Source organism: Nicotiana tabacum, chromosome 9 (assembly GCF_000715075.1).
Source record: "Nicotiana tabacum cultivar K326 chromosome 9, ASM71507v2, whole genome shotgun sequence".
In the NCBI taxonomy this organism is placed as follows: domain Eukaryota; kingdom Viridiplantae; phylum Streptophyta; class Magnoliopsida; order Solanales; family Solanaceae; genus Nicotiana; species Nicotiana tabacum.
Window position 1 is genome coordinate 36,709,849 of NC_134088.1, and position 19,550 is coordinate 36,729,398.

Below are 19,550 nucleotides of genomic sequence, written 5' to 3' on the forward strand. Positions count from 1 at the left end.
TCTCTATTCAGCAGGTTTTGGTGAGCCCTACTCTATTCCGGGCCTAATGTCATTTGAGTTGTACATTGTGTTTTAAGGTATAGCCGGGGCCTTATTGCCGGCACTTCCATATTACTTTTTTATTGTACTTAGAGGCTCCGTAGACAGGTTGTGGGTGGTGTATGATGTTGAGAATTAAACTAGAAATATTGTTATTTGGCAAACATATTTTTCATTATATCTATAAACTTGTAATATTTTGGAAATTATGAATGAAGCTACCAACCGAAATGAAATGGAAGTTGTTAATGAAATATATTTAGTGTTTGATTAATGGAGTGCATCTCCTTTTTATTCAGGGATGAATTTGGGTAGAAGGAAATCTAACGGGCTTGCTCAGCTGGGTTTACTCGGTTGAGCGTCGGTCGCGCTCTCCGAGTTTGGGGCGTGACACTCATCCTCATTCTCTTCCTCTTTATCACTTTCATTGTCCTCATATGCTGCTAGAAAGGCATGCTTCATTGCTTCAGTGAATCCTCTACCTAGGAATTTTCCTTTGTTGGGACCTTGTTCTCTCTTCTTTTCTTGTTTTCCCTTTTCAGCTCGTTCTTTCCTCCACTCAATTTCCCACATTGGGCAGTCCTTGACCATGTGGTATAGCTTGCTATACTTGTAGCACCCATCATAATTAGCTTTGTCAATCTGCTTATGCTTACCACTGGTCTCTCTCTTAGGTCTCTTAGATCATTTTTGGAGTTTTTCATGAATTTCTTGAACTTATTAAACATTGTTAGGTCAGGATCATCACTGTCAGATTCATCTTCCTCAGACACTTTAAGTACCAAGGCATTATCCCCCTTTGGCTCTTCCTTACGTTGTTTTATTTTTCTCATTTCATGAGTCTTTATGTTTCTAACCAACTCATCGAGTGAGATCTTGTCCAGCACCTTGGCTTCCTGAATAGCTGTGACTTTTAATTCCCATGAAGCTGAAAAGATCCTTGGAACTTTGCTAACCAGTTCTTTTGAGGTGAACACCTTTCCAAGTGACTTCAGTTCATTAGTTATTATGGTAAACCTAGTCATCATCTCCTGGATGGGCTTTGGCTCCTTCATGGAAAATAGCTCATAGTTTCTCATAAGTAATTCTATCCTTGATCTCTTTACTGGGTTTATTCCTTCATGAGCAGTTTGGAGTGCATCCCATGCATTGGAGCAAGCAAATATTTTGTTATACTAATCAGGACCAAGTCCACAGATAAGGATTTTCTTAGCCTTTTTATTCTTCTCCATCATTCTGAAATCTACTGCCACAAATTCGGAGGGGTCCTTAGGAACTGTTTCATTTTGCGCATTTTGTTTAGTAGGAGTTAATGGACCTTGGTTCACTATGGTCATAGTTCATAGTATTCATCTGTCAGAAAATCTTCCATCCTCGCTTTCCACCAATTATAATATTTTCCATTGAACATGAGTGATCTGGTAGTTGATTGTCCTTCATTAATTCCGGCTGGAGCACTCATTTTGCTTCCAAGATATCTCTAGGTGTTAGCCTTGTGTGTGAGAGAACCTGCTTTGATACCAATTGTTAATTTGAGTGCCCTTATGAATTAGTAAAGAATTTGGTTCTTTACCATACTCCGTGAAGTAGAATAAGCAGTAAAGTAAAAGACATCAATTTTATGTGAAAAATCACCTGGCTCAAAGGTGCAAACACCTCAATCTACTACGTAGGATTTTCAACTTCAACTGCACTAGAACAATGATCCAAAATGTATCGATTACAAGACTGTAACTCAATACTCTCCAGTACTCCTACTACAATTATTTGATTTACAAGTTACTCTAACCTATAAAGCAAAAACTCACTCCAACTCACTAATTGGTTGTGACACTTTGACTACAACTGTATTTCCTAAAACACATTCACTGGACTGACTCAAGAAGAACACAACACTGATACTTGTCTAGAGTGTGTAAAATGTAGTTCATCAGTTGATATGCAAAATAATATCTCAGCAGTCCAGATGGATAGTATTTAAATGCCTGGACTCCAAGATCTTCTAGGAGTCCTATGCGTAGTCAGCTTCTCGTTTGATAGGACTCCTACTGTTTTAAAGACTCTACAAGTCTTGGGACTCTTGTCTCTCACCTATTTATCCGTATCTTATTGGGCAACAACCCTTACCATGTGTAACAACCTTCTTCCACCAAACTCGGATATGGGTAACTTTGAGAAAAAGTTACTGTCTTGAAAAGACGTTCAACAATCAACCATAAGGATCTAGTGCTTTAACCTGAGGAGTTAGTTCTTAGAGCAGTTAAGCAGCTACGTTGAGAACCTGGTTCTTCGAACATTTGCATCTGAACAAACTTTGTTAATCATCAAAATCTCAATACTCAATAAAATGACTCTCACTATAGAAATATTACTTTAGAATATGCTTAGTCCTCTTATATACATAAGATTACTGCTCAGACACACCTGGTTCAGATAAACTAGGAACTAAGACCATCTTTGACATATGAAGATGCCTTATTCTATGATGCCATAACATGACTTCATTATAAGAAAAAGCATTCAAGGCCTGTGTGGAGGACATAAGACTAGAAGTTTCAAGGATATTTTGTCGATCCCCTTGTCCTCACGTCCACTCCCAAGGATCCCCCCGTCTTTAGGTCCTGAAAAAGACACCGATCAAAGATGAAAGTTATACTGGAGTTCAGGTCTTTTTTTTGTTAAGGAGCTCACATACAATAGAGTAAAAGATGGAACATATAAAGTGAATTTAACGGTAAGGACGAGATGGTTTTCTTTCACAGTACCACTCCCAACAATGGGAGTAGTAGATCCATCAATATGATTTAGCTTACCCAACGATGTTAATGGGTTAATGAAGAGAAAATAGTACTCATACTAGAGTAGTGATCAATAACATCGCTATCAATGATACACTATCCACTACTCGAGGGTAGAAGGGCAGAATCTTTTCTACCTCTTTGCATGAAAAGAGACTAAGATGATGAAATAGATGCACCTTGATTTCCTCTAATTCCTTAATTAATGCCGCAATGGAGTCCCACCCCTGCCTTTATAAGAGAAATCATTTATACTATATTCGACTTGCATGTGTTAAGCATATAACCTTTTATCACATTCAATCACCTTTCAATTCAATCTCTGAGGAAGAGAAAGATATAATTTATATATAGAAGAAACCTAATTTTGAGTTCTATTAAGGACCCAAAGAAGACAAGAGAACTGGACATTCACAAGATTTCTTTGATTCTCATCACGATACATTCTTGTAGTAAGTGGGTGATTGATAAACACGTATTATTAGGAGGAGGTAGCAGGCAGCGTATACCATTGTCGCACCCGAGCAAGCAGTTGGTAGGTCAAATCCCTATATCCAAGTGATTGCATTGAAGCTTTGGGCATAGAGCAAAGAGATCCCTGGGAGAGGAGGAGAGTCCAGCAACATTAAGCCCCAAAATACATGTAGTAATTGTAAGCCTCATCATCACTATTAAACACTTTTCTTTTTCACAAATCACCATCGCTAATATAAATAAAATTCTCTTTTCTAAGTTATTCAATTGAAATTGTAGTAGTTCCTACAACTGTATCTCCATTAATAAAGCACCTAGTATCACCATATGGATAGCGACTTCTTGAAACTCCTATTGTCGAATCACTTGTACTGTTACAAATTTGTGTTTTCTAAACCCGTCAAAAGAAATAACTTTGTCAATACATTATGTTATCAAACTCTAGAATCAAAACTATAAATTTGCATTATAAATCAAAAAGTAAGAAGCAAATCCAAAGGCACAAAGCCAGTATAAAATTAAAAATTCCTTAATCATTGGGCACTTCTATTTCAAAAGTAAAAAGTTCTTTTAACTCCAAAATTTTATCAACAAATAAAACATACTAAAATACTAAATGCTTATCTCCATTATGCATATAGTATGGAATTTCAGAAAAGAGCAATAACTGCTTGGTCCCTTTTTCCGCCAGGTATGTACAACGAATGGTGCAATTTGGCGGGAGGGTCTTGAAAATGTATTTTTAGGGCATTAAGTGAATTGAGAGAATTTGGGTAAAAAGACAAAAAACCCAAAGAACTTATTGAGGTGGCAAGTGTTAGCCCTTGACAATGTTCCTCGGTGGATGTGAGTTGTGGCACGGATTTTTATGAGGGCCTTGGCACAACGTGAAATATTGGGGCAACATCATGACAGGCAGCTCGGCATGACGGACTATGCGGGGTTAAAAAATGCACCTTGACGGAGGCAAGAAACATTTCACATGGATTTATGGGTTCGCATGACAATGAAAAGGCAAAGTTATGCCAAGGCTGGGCCAAGGCATATGCAAGAAAATGCACGAGTAAGGCAAGGCAAAGCAAATCATAGGCAAGGCAAGGCAAGGCAAGACAAGACCATGACATGGCATGGCTAAGGCAAGGGAAGTGGCATGTGCACTAAGGCATGCAAGTGGCTATCAAGGCATGTGGGTAGCTTGGCACGACAGATAGATGTCTAAGACAAGCACCAAGACTTGGTATAATGCAAGTATTTGGCGGTTAAGCGATTATTTTGCGGTAAAACTGACTTGTAGCCATGATTTGCACGTTTTGTAACTTGTCTTTTTGATTGGTTTAGATTTACCCAGCGGTTGGGCCTTGTCAACTATTTTGTTTAGACGTTGCCAAGTGTAATTGAGCAGGGTGCACTATAAAAACGTGCACATAGCCAGTCCCAAAGGCAGACCTAGTCTTATGGTTATGTTTTTGTGCCAAAAACTTCTAAATGTATTCATAAGGGTAGGAAACTTTCTAAGACAGGGAACTAGGGTGTTCTTTGTTCTTGGATATATAGTTGGCTTTGTTGTGTTCTTGTATTCACATATTAATGCAAGTTGAGAAGAAATTTCTGTAAATTCGTGTGTGCCTTTTACTTTCTTTGCTGCTTAATTTATTCTAAGTCCCAAATGTCATAAAAATTATTCTAAGTATTGGAAGGCTGGAGTGAAGTGCTAGGCTTGACTGCCGCATGGTGGTGAACCTCACTGATTGATGGCGGGTAATCTCTGGCGGCTTGGAATTGGATCCAGATAGAGGATGCTCTCTTTCCCCTATCTGGATCCAATTCCAATCCGCCAGAGATTACCCTCCATTAATTAGTGGTGTTCTTCCATGGCTGTTGTCTCTCCCGTATGGTGCTTAATGTTTGTTATTGTGGGGTAAGGCGTTCCCAATATCTTTCTTTGGGCTCGTTCATTTTCTCCGGTGAAATATGCCGATTGGTTAATTGTGAAAAAACTTCATAAATGAGGCGATCGGTTATAAGGGTCCATTCTGTGATAATAATTGATAAGAATTAGTTTGAGAGTAAGAAACCCAGGAGAAGTAAAAGAAAGGACATATGGTTTTTTGGCAAAGGCCCACAAATACAATGGAAGTAAACCTTTGTTGTTAGTTGAATCTACAAAGTAAACAAAAAATGAAGAGAAATAAGAGAAATGGAGGTCATTAACGGGAAAGAGACGAACAGAGAAGAGAAGAGGGAAAGGGAAAATGAGTTTAGATTTATACTCGAAAAGGCAATATGGTCCCTATTTGTAATTAGTTGGCAAACAATAGTGAGGATTTTTAGGAAAATTAAAATATGTGTACTTGCAAACATACTACCTTCACATTACATAGTATAGCTATATAGGGTGAAATATGATATGACACGTGGTCATTTAAAGGAAAGACGCGTGGAACCCTAGACTGGGATGGCTGAAAACCGAACGCAGCCATTCCACTTGTCAACGGAAGGGATAACGTTCATAAAGGTGTATTAAATGCTCTGCGTCCGGTAACATTTAATAATGAATATTCTGCAGCATTAAGAGCGATGACCCGTTAGAGAGAATTTGGCATTTATATTCACCGTTACATCTTCATCAATGACCCTTATAATTGACATTAAAAGAGGGCACGATCATAGGTTCTCCTTCCCTAGACACAACTATAAATAGTGAGCCCAGTTATCATTGTGAAGGACATGAATTTTCTGGCTAAACTTACACTACATTCTATACAAAACTTAATACAATCTTACTTTTCCGCTTTTTTATCTCATCATTACTGTGCCCGGAAACCTTTTTCCCGGAAGTGTCATCTTTGCTGTTTCATCTATATTTCAAGGCTAAGTATTGTATATTTCTTCAATTATTGCATTATTTCAGGATCAAATTAGTTCACTTGTCTAGAAACCACGTATAAATTCAACTGTACCATTTTGCAGGTAAATAGTTTGGAACCCACCGTGGGGCCTAGACAGTTGTGAAGTTAAATTGATCCTTGCCTTTTTTACTAATGTGATTTGTTTATTTTGTCTTAGAAAACAATACATAAAATGGTAGATAACACCATTAACAACACGTACAACACTGAAATTCGAGGGGATTAGCCTCATTTCGAGGATTCAATCAGTGACACCCGCAATGAGGGAAATGACGCCACGCCGATGCATGACAGGCACAACCCTCGACAGGTTCGGGAGACAACTCCTGATGATGCTGATGAGAAGCATGTCATGGATGCAGTGAGGGTCCTGCAAGATCAACATGCGATCATTCTAGGCCATCTCAAACGGTAATATAAGGTTATGACGGAGCTAAAGAAGGCACTATCGGGGGCTTCTAATAATGCAAACATACGAGATCCAATTCCTCCCGGTATTCCCTCAAACCAAACAACGCAGAAAGTCGACAACAACACTCTCGAGGGTAAAGTTGGCTCCGACGGGGCTGGGGGGAATGGACCCGGTCTCAACAACGAGAATGACTCATTCAAGAATGAACTTTTATGGTTTATGAGGAAAGTAAACGCTCGCATGGACCACATCCCGGGCACGCCACCAGTATTGAAAGGCCTGAACTCATAGAAGTATACTCAATTGCCACACAAGCCGAGTGCGGCACCACAACTAATCCCAAAGTGGTTCAAAATGCTTGAAATGCCAAAGTATGACGGGACTTCAGACCCACATGAGCATATTACCACCTACACAATGACGGTAAAAGGAAATGATTTAGCTCCTCACGAAATAGAATCTGTGTTGTTAAAGAAATTTGGAGAAACTCTAACGTGGTATTCATTATTACCCGAGTATTCCATAGATTACTTTGAGATGCTCATGGATTCTTTCATCAAGGCTCATGCCGGGGCCAGAAAAGTACAAGCCCGGAAAGTCTACATATTCAGAATCGCACAGGGAGAATCCGATTTATTATGAGAGTTCGTTACTCGATTCCAGAAAGAAAGAATGTTTCTCCCGGCTGTCCCGGATGAATGGGCAGCTGAAGAATTCATGAAAGGATTCAATCCTAGAAGTTTAGACGCTTCCAGGAAGCTGAAGGAGAGTCTACTTGAGTTTCAAGCAACTACTTGGGCAGATGTTCACAACTGGTATGAGTCAAAGATAAGGATCGAAGATGACCAGGTTGGTTCTACATCATCGGCCAAGGGACGAGAGAAGAGTAGAGAAAAATCAAAAGATGACTACGACGAGGACAAACGGACTTCGAGGGGCCGATTTTTGCATTACGAGAGGACCGAAGGCCATGGTAGAAACTTTCGGGCAGCAAACAAGTTCACCGTTGACAGAGGGACCGATCGTGGTCGAAACAATAGATTACTTCAGGATAAAGAGACGTCGGGGTCTCGGGATCCTTTTTATCCCAAGTTATCGGAATATAACTTCAATGTCAGTATAGTGGAGTTGGTGTCAGCCATGAGAAATATTAAAGAGGCACAATTACCGAGACCTATGAGATCTAATTCCAGCCAGAGGGATCCCAACTTATGCTGTGAATACCATAGGAAGAATGGCCATCGAACCGGGGACTGCCGACACCTCCGGGAAGAGGTGGAAACACTATTGAAGAATGGTCACCTCAGAGAATTCTTGAGTGACCGAGCTAAGAATAATTATGGTCATAACAGAGACAACGCGAAACCTTCAAAAACAGGAGAAGAACCCCCACACCAAATGATCAATATGATCTTCAGATGGAATGAGATTTACGGGGTCACCTTTTCGGTAGTGAAGAAGACGAAAGTATCAATAACTCATAGTAAAAGACTCCGGGAAGACGATATCACTTTCACGGAGGAGGACGCAGACAGATTGTTGTTACCACACGGCGATGCACTGGTAATTTCTTTAAATGTGTTGGATTTTAAGATTAAGCGTGTTCTAGTGGATCCAGGAAGTTCGGCTAATATCATACAATGGAGAGCATTGGGGCAAGCTAAACTCACCGGAAGCATTATTCCGGCAACAAAGCTCCTCCCTGGATTCAACCTTGCGAGCGTTACGACTCGGGGAGAGATTTTGCTGCTCGCGAACACTGAAGGAGTAATGAAAACAACTCTCTTTAAAGTGGTAGATGGCGACATGGGATACAATATCATCCTGGGAAGGCCATGGTTACACGAGATGAAAGCTGTACCCTCAACATATCGCCAAGAGAGATGAATGAAATTTCGGTTTCCTATAGTTCGGGAGCAGAGTCGTCAGAACATTATCAGGTGCCGAGATATTTCCATGTTCCAGAAGAGATGGACGCAACGAAGTCTATGACAGAGGAAATGGAGCAAGTTGCATTGTTCGATGAATTCCTAGAAAGAAAATTCCATTTGGGGACAGGACTGCACTCGAAGCTCAGGTCTGGTTTTATTGAATTCCTTAAATTTAATGTCGATTGTTTTGCACGGTCGCACGAGGGTATGACAGGTATCCCGACGAAAGTAGCCATGCACAAGCTGAGTTTGGATCCCAACGTACCTCCGGTAAGACAAAAGAAATGCCCTATTGCCAAGGCTAGGAATAAATTTGTCAAAGAAGAGGTAACCCGCTTGCTTAATATCGGTTCAATCCGAGAGGTAAGATATCCGGACTAGCTAGCCATTGTAGTAGTAGTTTTGAAGAAGAACAGTAAATTTCACATGTGTATAGAATAAGGTGTGCCCGAAAGACTCGTTCCCACTGCCAAATATCGATCAAATGATTGATGCCATGACCGGGAACGAGTTAATGAGTTTCCTCGACACTTATTCCGGGTACAACCAAAACAAGATGAACCCAGAAGATCAGGAAAAGACTTCATTTATAACGAATTTCAGTACATATTGTTACAATGTGATGCTCTTCAGGTTAGAAAATGCCACAGCCACTTATCAACGGCTCGTAAATAAGATGTTTGAAAAACAAATAGGAAAGACTATGAAAGTTTATATAGACTATATGCTCGTTAAGTGTTTGAATGCAGGTGATCACCTTAAGCATTTTCAAGAAACATTCGACATCCTGATGAGGCATAACATAAAACTTAATCCCGAAAAGTGCGCGTTTAGGGTCAGTTCTGGTAAGTTTCTGGGATTTATGGTCTTACAAAGGGGGATTGAGTTTAACCCTGACAAAATCAAGTCCATAGAGGATATCCCGGATCTATTGTCAAATGTATAAGAAGTCCAAAGGCTCACAGGAAGATTAGCAGCTTTGAGCAGGTTCATTTTCCGGTCGTCGGAAAAATGTCATCGCTTCTTCACACTACTCAAAAAGAAAAATAATTTCGAATGGACACTGGAGTGCCAGTAGGCTCTGAAGGACCTGAAGAAGTACTTATCAAGCCCTCCATTGCTCTCAAAACCAAAAGAAGGTGAAACATTGGTAGTCTACCTCGCAGTTTCAGAAGTTGCGGTAACTGCAGTTTGAGTCTGGGAGGACGAAGGTACACAATTTTCCATTTATTACATTAGCAAAATTTTAACGGGAGCAGAAACGCGCTACCCACATTTGGAAAAACTGGCCTTAGCTCTCGTAGTCGTTGCTCGGAAGCTGAGGCCCTACTTTCAATGCCACCCGATAGCTGTGGTGACTACTTTGCCTTTGCGGAACATCCTCCATAAACCTGATCTCTCAGGCAGATTGGCAAAATGGGTCGTCGAAATGAGTGAGTTTTACATAGATTATAAACCAAGGAGTGCAATTAAGTCACAAGTCTTGGCTGATTTCGTGACCGATTTCAGTCCGGCACTACTACCTCTGGAAATCAAGGAGGCAGTAATGGTGTCAGAATCGACATCAGAGATTTGGAACTTATTTACAGATGGATCTTCCAACGTAAAAGGGCTCGGACTCGGAATAGTCTTACTCACACCTTCGGGGGAAACCTTAAGGCAAGCCATCAGAATGATCCCTTTAACTAACAGTGAAGCAGAGTACAAAGCTTTGATTGTAGGGCTTGAATTAGCTCGGGGACTTGATTCTAAGATTATCGAAATCAAATGTGACTCGCAGCTGGTGGTAAATCGGGTCTACAAGATCTTTGATACCAAAGAAGAATGTATGCAACAATACGTGGTAAAGGTCCAGGCTTTTTTGGCACGATTCCGGGAATGGTCAATTACTCATATCCTAAGGGAGGATAACGCAGAAGCGGATGCATTAGAAAACTTAGGATCATCGACGGAAATAAAGGGATCGGAGTCCGAGACGGTAGTGTAACTGATGAACTCAGTCCTGGATACGGATGGTTACTATGAGGTAAATTCGACTAGTCTGGTCTGGGACTGGAGAAATTAAATAATCGACTATCTCGAGCACGGGAAGTTTCCCGAAGACCCCAAAGCATCACGGGCGTTACACGCCAGAGCTGCACGTTATAGCTTCAAGAGAGGCCAATTGTATAGAAAATCCTTCCAAGGCCCCCTATCCCGGTGCTTAGGAGCATCAGAAGCTAATTATGTCATGAGAGAAGTCCACAAAGAGATATGCGGCAATCACTCAGGCACAGATTCTTTGTTGCTGAAGTTGGTATGGACAGGATATTACTGGCCTCGCATGGAACAAGACGCCAAAGACTTCGTACGAAAATGTGATAAGTGCTAATGCTACACACCAATAGTACACCAACTGGCAGAACCCTTACATTCGGCTATGTCCACATGGTCATTCATGAAATGGGGGATGGACATCGTTGGACCGCTGCCACCGGCTCCCAAAAAGGTAAGGCTTCTTTTAATTCTGACTGACTATTTTTCTAAATAGGTGGAAGCAGGTCCTTATCAAAAGATCGGAGAACACAAAGTAGTGGATTTCCTGTGGGAAAATATAGTTTTTAGGTTCGGAATACCAAAAGATATATCATGCGACAATGGGCCACAGTTTATCGGTGCAAAAGTTACAAAGTTCCTCGAAGATTTGAAGATAAAGAGTATCACATCTTCTCCTTTTCATTCGAGCGCAAACGGTCAAGCGGAGTCAACAAATAAAGCAATTATTCAAAACATCAAGAAAAGGTTGTAAGCAGCAAAAGGCAAATGGCCCGAAGAATTACTCGGAGTTGTATGGGCCTACCGAACAACAGCCAAATCGATCAAAGGAGAAACTCCTTTTTCCCTTCTGTACGGTGCTGAAGCCCTAATTCCGGTAGAAGTGGGAGAACCCACTTTGAGATATTTTCGGGCAGAGGAAGAATCGAACAACGAAGCAATGTTAATTAACTTGGAACTGCTCGAGGAACGCAGAGACTTGGCGCATGTAAGAATGGCAGCTCAAAAGCAGAGAATGAAGCAATATTATAATCAAAGAGCCAACCTCCGTTATTTCAAAGTAGGAGATTTGGTTCTGAGGAAAGTAACCCAAAATACCCGGGAGCTCAATGCGGGGAAACTAGGTCCAACGTGGGAAGGTCCCTACCATATTTCAACTATCACTGGGAAAGGTTCATACGAGTTGGAGAACCAGAATGGAGACAAGTTGCCTAGCAACTGGAATGTGGCACACCTCTAAAGATATTATTGCTGATGAACATTACTCAAGCGGAAAGTACGTGCTGCACTTTATTTCCCTTCGTCCAGTTTTTGTCCCAATTGGGTTTTTCTGGTAAGGTTTTTAATGAGGCAACGATAGAAAGCATACTACGAAGATAGCAACAATAAGACCTTTGATAGAAAGGCAAACAAACAAGCTTCCACTCGGGGATGTTTAGATAATCTTTAGTTCGATAGCAAATTCCCACTGGAAAGTTAAGTTTGCTACCGAACAGAGGTTACCCAACCGTTCACAAGCACAAACTGCTAGAGTATTATTAGATATTCTTTCACTCGATAGCATAGATTCCTAAGGGGAAGTATGGTATGTTGCCAAGTTAAGGATTATCTATCAATTCATTGGTGGGATCTTTGAAGACACAATACTTCCAGTGTTCCAATTCCCATTCTTCGCATTCGAACACCGGGGGATGATATGAGGATACGATAACATTGACTGCCATGTCAACCAGGAAACGAAAATCCGGAAACCAAATGCATCATCGAGACCGGGGACTGCGCAACCAGCCCCGTAGAAACAAGTTGTACAAGATAGCCACAAGTAATGTCAATTTTGTTTTAGCATAATAAATGCTAGCCACAAGTAATGGAAATTTCTTAGCATAATAAATGCTTGTGTACTTTTGAAAATAGAAGGATTTATATGAAAATAAATCCTTTTATTTTTATCTTGTTTCTTGTCTGAACGATCAGCTAACTTTGTCATTTGAAAGTTAAACAAGTACTTCAAATGTTAGTGCCGTAATGAACATGAGACGTCCTCTTCAAGAGTACTATAAACATAAGAGGGCCCTATTTTATAAAAACCATAACATTAAAGGGTTGGTTTCGGAAAAATTTATACCCAAAATCAAAATGCCTTCAAGGAAAAATGCACCGAAGACATAAACGAAAGGACGCAAAAAGTTAAGTTGCGCAAATACCTATATAAACACTCACGTAAAAGGAATAAACACTCCGAGACTACACATAGTAAAGCACAAACAAAAATATGACTTTATTTCCAAAAACGTGCCAAAACGGTAAAAGTACAAAATGGGAAAAAGAAAAGAAAAGCTAAACCGCAGTGATTCCGGAACCAGGAGGAAGGGAAGTGTCCGCATCCCCGGGAGAAGTAGTTGGGTCCACCGGTGGCTCAACATTTTCATCAGTTTGGCCTTCGACATCATCATCTTCCGATTCTTCTTCGGTTCCCAAAAACTTGGAATCAGAACTAGAAGGGCCAGGTACATCAGACCTCGATGGGAGTCCACTTTTAGCAGCTAACTCAAGTTTGCGTGCCTTAGCAATTTCGGCATCAAAGTCAATGACACCAGCTTTGGCCTCGTCCAAGGTTTTTCTCCTCATGCTGTACATGGCATAAGGTCTTTCAACAACGAGGGAAGCCTCTCGATGCTTGAGTTCTTCTTTGAGTTGGGTTACCTCGACAGAAAGGTTTTCTAGGACGGACCTAGCAGATTTTAGGTCGCGGACAGTTGAACTAAAGAGCCTATTTTTCTTGATAGTTTTACTGTACTTCTCTTCTAGCTAGGCGTGTTTCACCCCCACAATAGCAAGCTCTTCAATTTTGGAGTTCAAGGCTGCCTCTAAGTTAATCACTCTTTCAGTGGAGGCAGCCTCGCGCTCGGTTGCAGCAAGAACGAAGTCCTGAACTTTAGCCCATTTGGTCTTGGCTTTATCAAATCTAACCCACACCGGGTGAATTTCTTGGCTAAGGGTTACCACTTCTTGCTCTCTTTGATGCAAATGAGCCTCTAAAACAACGATCTCAATAGCTTTGGTTTCCAGTTCCGAGAGGTGGAGAACAATTCGGCCCCATTCCACCAAAAGCTGATTTCGTTCAGAAGTAAGTTCCTCCTTCTCACGAATCAACCTCTGAAGGCCCTCAGAAGCAAGAAAGTTAGCCTACAAAACAAGAAGAAGCAAAACTTAGAATACATTCATTCAAAAGTAGAAGAAATAACAAAGGAAGAAAGGAACGTACTGCTGCGTCATCATGCATGGCGTTGTTCAACAAACACTCTCCCGAGAGTGCCTGAATCATTTCCCAGTCTTTCTCTGAAGCCAAAGGCTTTAGATTACTAGCAAGCTCCACCGGCCGAGATGGCAAGTTGCATCCGGTAGAGACCGAGAGAGTAACGTTCCTCCTTCTTTGTGGATCTTCAGAAGGGGCAACATAATTTTGCCCTAAATTCCCATGAACTCGGGACCGTGGAAGAGGAACACCCTCTTCATGGTCAGGTATGGCCGGTGGAGATGATGTAGCAACTGTTGGTGGAAGAGTGGATGAAGATAGAAGTGACGTAGCAGTTGTTGGTATAAGCGAAGATGGAGATGAAGCTGATGGAGTTGAAGAGTGAGAAGCAGTTGCATCAAATGTTGTGTTGGTTATTGGATGCTCGCCAACCAAAGACGGCAAGGACTCAGTACTCATCCCCGCAATACCGGGTACAACAATTGGGGCCCGAAAATGGGAGTTGACATTATATACCAAATCAAACTCTGCCCAAAGTGCCGAGGCATCGTCCTCGGTTGGTGTAACTCTCTCAACAGGTCAAGCATCCTATTGAGATAATGATGATCGTTGCCTTCTATGTAGAGATGCTCCCTCATCACTAGCTTCTTCATTATCATCAATCATCACGGTGTCTATGACCGGCCCGGAAGGAGGACCAGTCACCATCGCCACCGGAGATGACTTGGGGGGATCAATCTTTACCCTCTTATTCTTTTCCCTGGCCACGGAGGAACGTCTTCTCTTCGGTTGTTTATCCTCCGGCCGGGGACTTCGTAAAGAAGTGTTTGCACCTAAAACAGCCCAGTAGGATCAACCAAGATTACCCTCTTATTCTTTTCCCCGGCCGCGGAGGAACGTCTTCTCTTCGGTTCTTTATCCTCTAGCCAGGGACTCCGTAAAGAAGTGTTTGTGCCCGAAACATGCCCGGAGATACCTATTCGAGTAAGTGCCTCCTGAAGCAGCCCTGCTGCATCAGCAGGATCAGCCAAGATGTTATCCTCGGGGACAGCAACAGAGCCTGCAGGTAGATCTAATTTCGTGAACAAGTCAGAAGGGTTCAACCAAGTTCTCCATATACAAAAACAATGGAAGTAAGGTAAGTTAAAATTATCATGATTTTTGGCCTTCCACCCGTATTTAAGGGCCAGTTCTTTCCACAAATAAGTTTCGGGCATCGTGACGTCCAAGATCTTTTGAACCCACCGACCCAAGCCTTCCATTACCGGTGGGATCCATCGAGTTGCTCAAACAAATGAAGGATGGAGGATCAATACGGCTATAGAAAAATATTTACTAAAAGGAAATTCTAAACAAAGAGCTTACGAGTGCGGTTCCAAGCGGCCGAAAAAGATGAAGCCGTTACCGGAATGATGTCGTTGGTGGCAACTGCAATGAACTGTTCCATCCACCCACGGTCGTTGTGATCATCCATGCTAGACAGCAAAGCATGATGGCCACGCTTGCAGGCGTTTATCATTCCCCCGCAAAAGATTTTGGGAGAATAGAGATTCATCATATGAGCTAAGGTTAGCTCCTCTCCTGTATCCTGGCACAAGCATGGAAGGCATGCGACCAACCTCCATACTGAAGGACGTACCTGTGCCAAACACACCTGGTAGCGAAGGCAAAACTCCGCAATCACGGAATCAAGCTCTCCACTCAAAGAAAATGCACCCAAAGTAAAAGGATACGTGTAAAAGTATGTAAAACCTTTATTGGGAAGGGTCACTCGCTCCGTAGATCAGGAGCAATGATATCCAACTCATGGCAGCGACAGTCTTCCTTCACAGCATGAATACTGGAAGGACGAATGGAATAAGGGTACCTACTAACAGCCCATGTACGAGGGTTAGCAATAGGGAATTTCTCTTCTAAGTCCTTTGTGATACTAAGTCTCCTTGAGATGATAGAACTCACTGTTGGAGGAGCAGAGTCCTCAGCTTTGTTCTTGTTCTTTGAAGAACCGGCACACTTGGAGGAAGAAGCCATTGAATAAGAAGAAGGAAAAGGTTTTGTTTGAAGAGAATTAGAGAAAGGATGGAGAACAAAGATGCAAATCAGAAGTTCGATAAATTATGAAGTGCAAAGGTAAAGAATGATGCGTATAAGTAAAATTTTGGCGGCTAAATTCATGGCCTTGATTACCTCGATAATTAGCAAAGGTTGTGTTGAATTGTGGGATGACGCGTGTTCGGGCAATTAAATGCGGAGAGGCGTGCGTCTAATCAACCGTCAGAAGCCTTCAGAGAGAGTTATAGTAATTTTCGCCAAAAGAGTGTTTCTGCCAACTTTCCGGTAACACAAAGTTATGTCACCAGAAAGCAGGGGGACTATCTGTATAGGTTGAAATATGATATGACACGTGGTCACCTAAACAAAAGACACGTGGAGCTCTAGACGGGGATGGCCGAAGACCGAACGCAGTTATTCTGCTTGTCACCGGAAGGGATAACATTCATAAAGGTGTAATAAATGCTCTGCGCCCGGTAACATTTAATAAGAAATATTCTACAGCATTAAGAGCGGCGTTCCGTTACATAGAATTTGGCATTTATATTCACCGTTACATCTTCATCAATGACCCTCATAATTGACATTAAAGGAGGGCACGATCCTAGGACCTCCTTCCCTAGACACAGCTATAAATAGTGAGCCCAGTTATCATTGTGAAGGACAGAAATTTTTTGGCTAAACTTACATTACATTCTATACAAAGCTTAATACAATCTTATTTTTTCGCTTTTTGATCTCATCATTGTTGTGCCCGAAAACCTTGTCCCCGGAACTGTTATCTCTGCTGTTTCATCTATATTTCAAGGCTAAGTATTGTACATTTCTTCAATTATTGCATTATTTCAAGATCAAATTAGTTCACTTGTCTAGAAACTACATATAAATTCAACTGTACCGTTTTACGGGTAAATATTAGTAATGATAAGTGTGTGTGTGTGTATATATATATATATATATATATATATATATATATATATATATATATATATATATATATATATATATATATATATATAACTAGTCTTAGGATACGCGCGGTGCGCGTGTACCCAATACCAATAGCATGTAATTTTTTTATAAGTTACATATAAATATATAGTCTCTATATACATGTAAACATTCCTTCTCAAATATTAAAAGAATTATCTTAAAATAATAAATTTTTAATTGGATACAAATTGCAAAAATATCTATATTGTTGTTAGTAATAATTTTAAACGACAAATCAGTACAATATGTCGATAGACAAAATATATTAATAGATAGCCTGCTAGAGTGAAATTGAGTAATTAATGCTCCATATCATAAATTCCTCAATTTTACTCTACCATGCTATTATTTTGTATATATTTTTTCGAGCACAAATTTATCGGTAAAAAAAATTAAATAAATTCAAATAGAGTTTTCTCGAAATATCTATAAACTAGACCTATACTGTCAGTTATTTCATGCCATAAATAAAGATCACTCACCGCAAAAGGGCTAGCAAGTGCCTTTTTCTCTAATAAAGGTTATCATTATTATAATTGCCCAAACAAAGAAAGTATCCCTATTTCTATTATTATCTCTTTTATGTCCTTGCATTGTGACTCCACTAATCAGTAGAGCAATGAGTACAGATATCATCGTGCGTCGAAAGGCAAACCTCCTCAGTGAATTATCAATATGTGCAATTCGTATGGAGCTAGTCCTCGTAGTTATTTCGTTATTATCATGACTCAAATTTTCTTTTTCTTTATTTTAATGTTAAATGGAAATTGACCTCATCGGCTTTAAATCTGTGGAAATCTATAACAGTATTATACATGCAAAAGTAAAAAATGAAGAAGAGAGTACTTAAGTATTAATATATTTCGCTTAATGAGTTGCATATTAGTTCCAATTTGCCCTTTGAGCCTATTTGGAAATTGCGTTCTTTAACCACCAACTGATATAGGCGGGCAATCTAAATATAAATATCCAATGTTGAGGACATCATAAAAATTGATTGAATTTGAGGACTAAATTAGTACAAATTTCCAAACCCTAGGGACTAAATTGTTATTTACTCTTTCAGTAAAAGACAATCTTACTTTAGAGTTCAAAGCAATTTATAATTTCCAATTTTCCACATTTATCTTGAAATATAAGAAGAAAGAGAAAAGAATAAATGGAAGAGTACGCTTTTGTATCATTGCTTTGACTCATGATTGGGGTCTCTACTTCAAGAAGAACAATAAGATTATGATTACTTGAAGCGGCGGATGTGGGAGTATGTCTCCCCATGATAAAGAGGTACAATGATTTCATCTTTGTAAAATATGAAGACGAGATAATGAACTTAAAGACTTCTTTGGGATGTGAGAGAAAAATTAAAATTTCTTTGTATGATAAGAGAATGATTGTACAATAGCTGGACATCGACAAGTATTAACTCTTACTTCGTTTTATTATCCTTCATTTTTCTATTCTTTTCTTTTTAATTATCTCTTCCTTTTCATTTTCTTCTTTAACAGTACATACACTGCATTGATGTATCTCTCGTTCGCAATATAATGATCAGAATACTTCCTTTATTGACTACAAATTTTAAAGCTTGAAACAATTGGTAAGAGAAAGCACATGAACGAACGATAGCAATAACTATTTATTGGATTTGAAATATGTATAAGGTTAAACTCAGGCCCACTCGATTTAACTAATTGATCGAGACCGGAAGATTGCATCGAAGAACGGCCTCGTAACGGAACAAACTAAATCACGAGGACTAGGTACCAAGTTTAGAACTGAGGTACCTGTTGAGATCGAGGCTAGTAGCGATCGAAGCCAAATGAGACAGACATCGAGCAAGATCGAAGATAGCATAATAACAAAAAGGCAAGATATTCGTGCCTGGTCGAGGATCACGTCGTAAACCTCGGTGATTGGTCGAGGATCATGGCGTAAATATCGAAACGGATCAAATCAGAAACGGTTAATTAGCTAATCATGGGATTTTCTTCTGTAATTAGAATCATACCATAAGTGGGATTCCTCTACTATATAAAAGGGGGGTTTCTAATCATTTGTAGGACATGGTTGACAGATATAAAAAGCAATATAATTCTCTTTCTCGTTTATACTATTGTTCATCAGCTTGTTATACTTTAATTATTCTGGCATCAACCTGTTCGAGGGTATCCAAACTCGAGGGCTGAGTTTCATTCTAACACCGATTTGCTTTACTTTATTGTTAATTTCTATTACCCATCCTCACATTTATCAATTGGTATAAGGTGAAATCACGTGTCCTTAGAACCATATTATAAGTTTAATTGTTATCCAATTTTAAGGATAAACAGTTTTGCGCCCACCGTGGGGCTAAGGATAATAGTGATTGTTTAATACTGATTCTGATAGCACACACTACTTTATACTTATTCTCGTAAGAATCTTTATTTTCAGGATAAACATGTCAAACTCACAAGCAGCGCCTGCACATGGTGATAACGGCCACAGATTTCACAGGGAGAATGACAATATAGCCGCCCCAGGGATCGAGGTGCCTCAAACTGACCTCGAGGGAGAACCAAATGCAAATCCCGTCGATGTCAGTTCGCACGTCACCTTAAATGCAAATTTGGGCGTTGATCCCGAAGGTAGCGTACGCAGGGAAGTTCGATC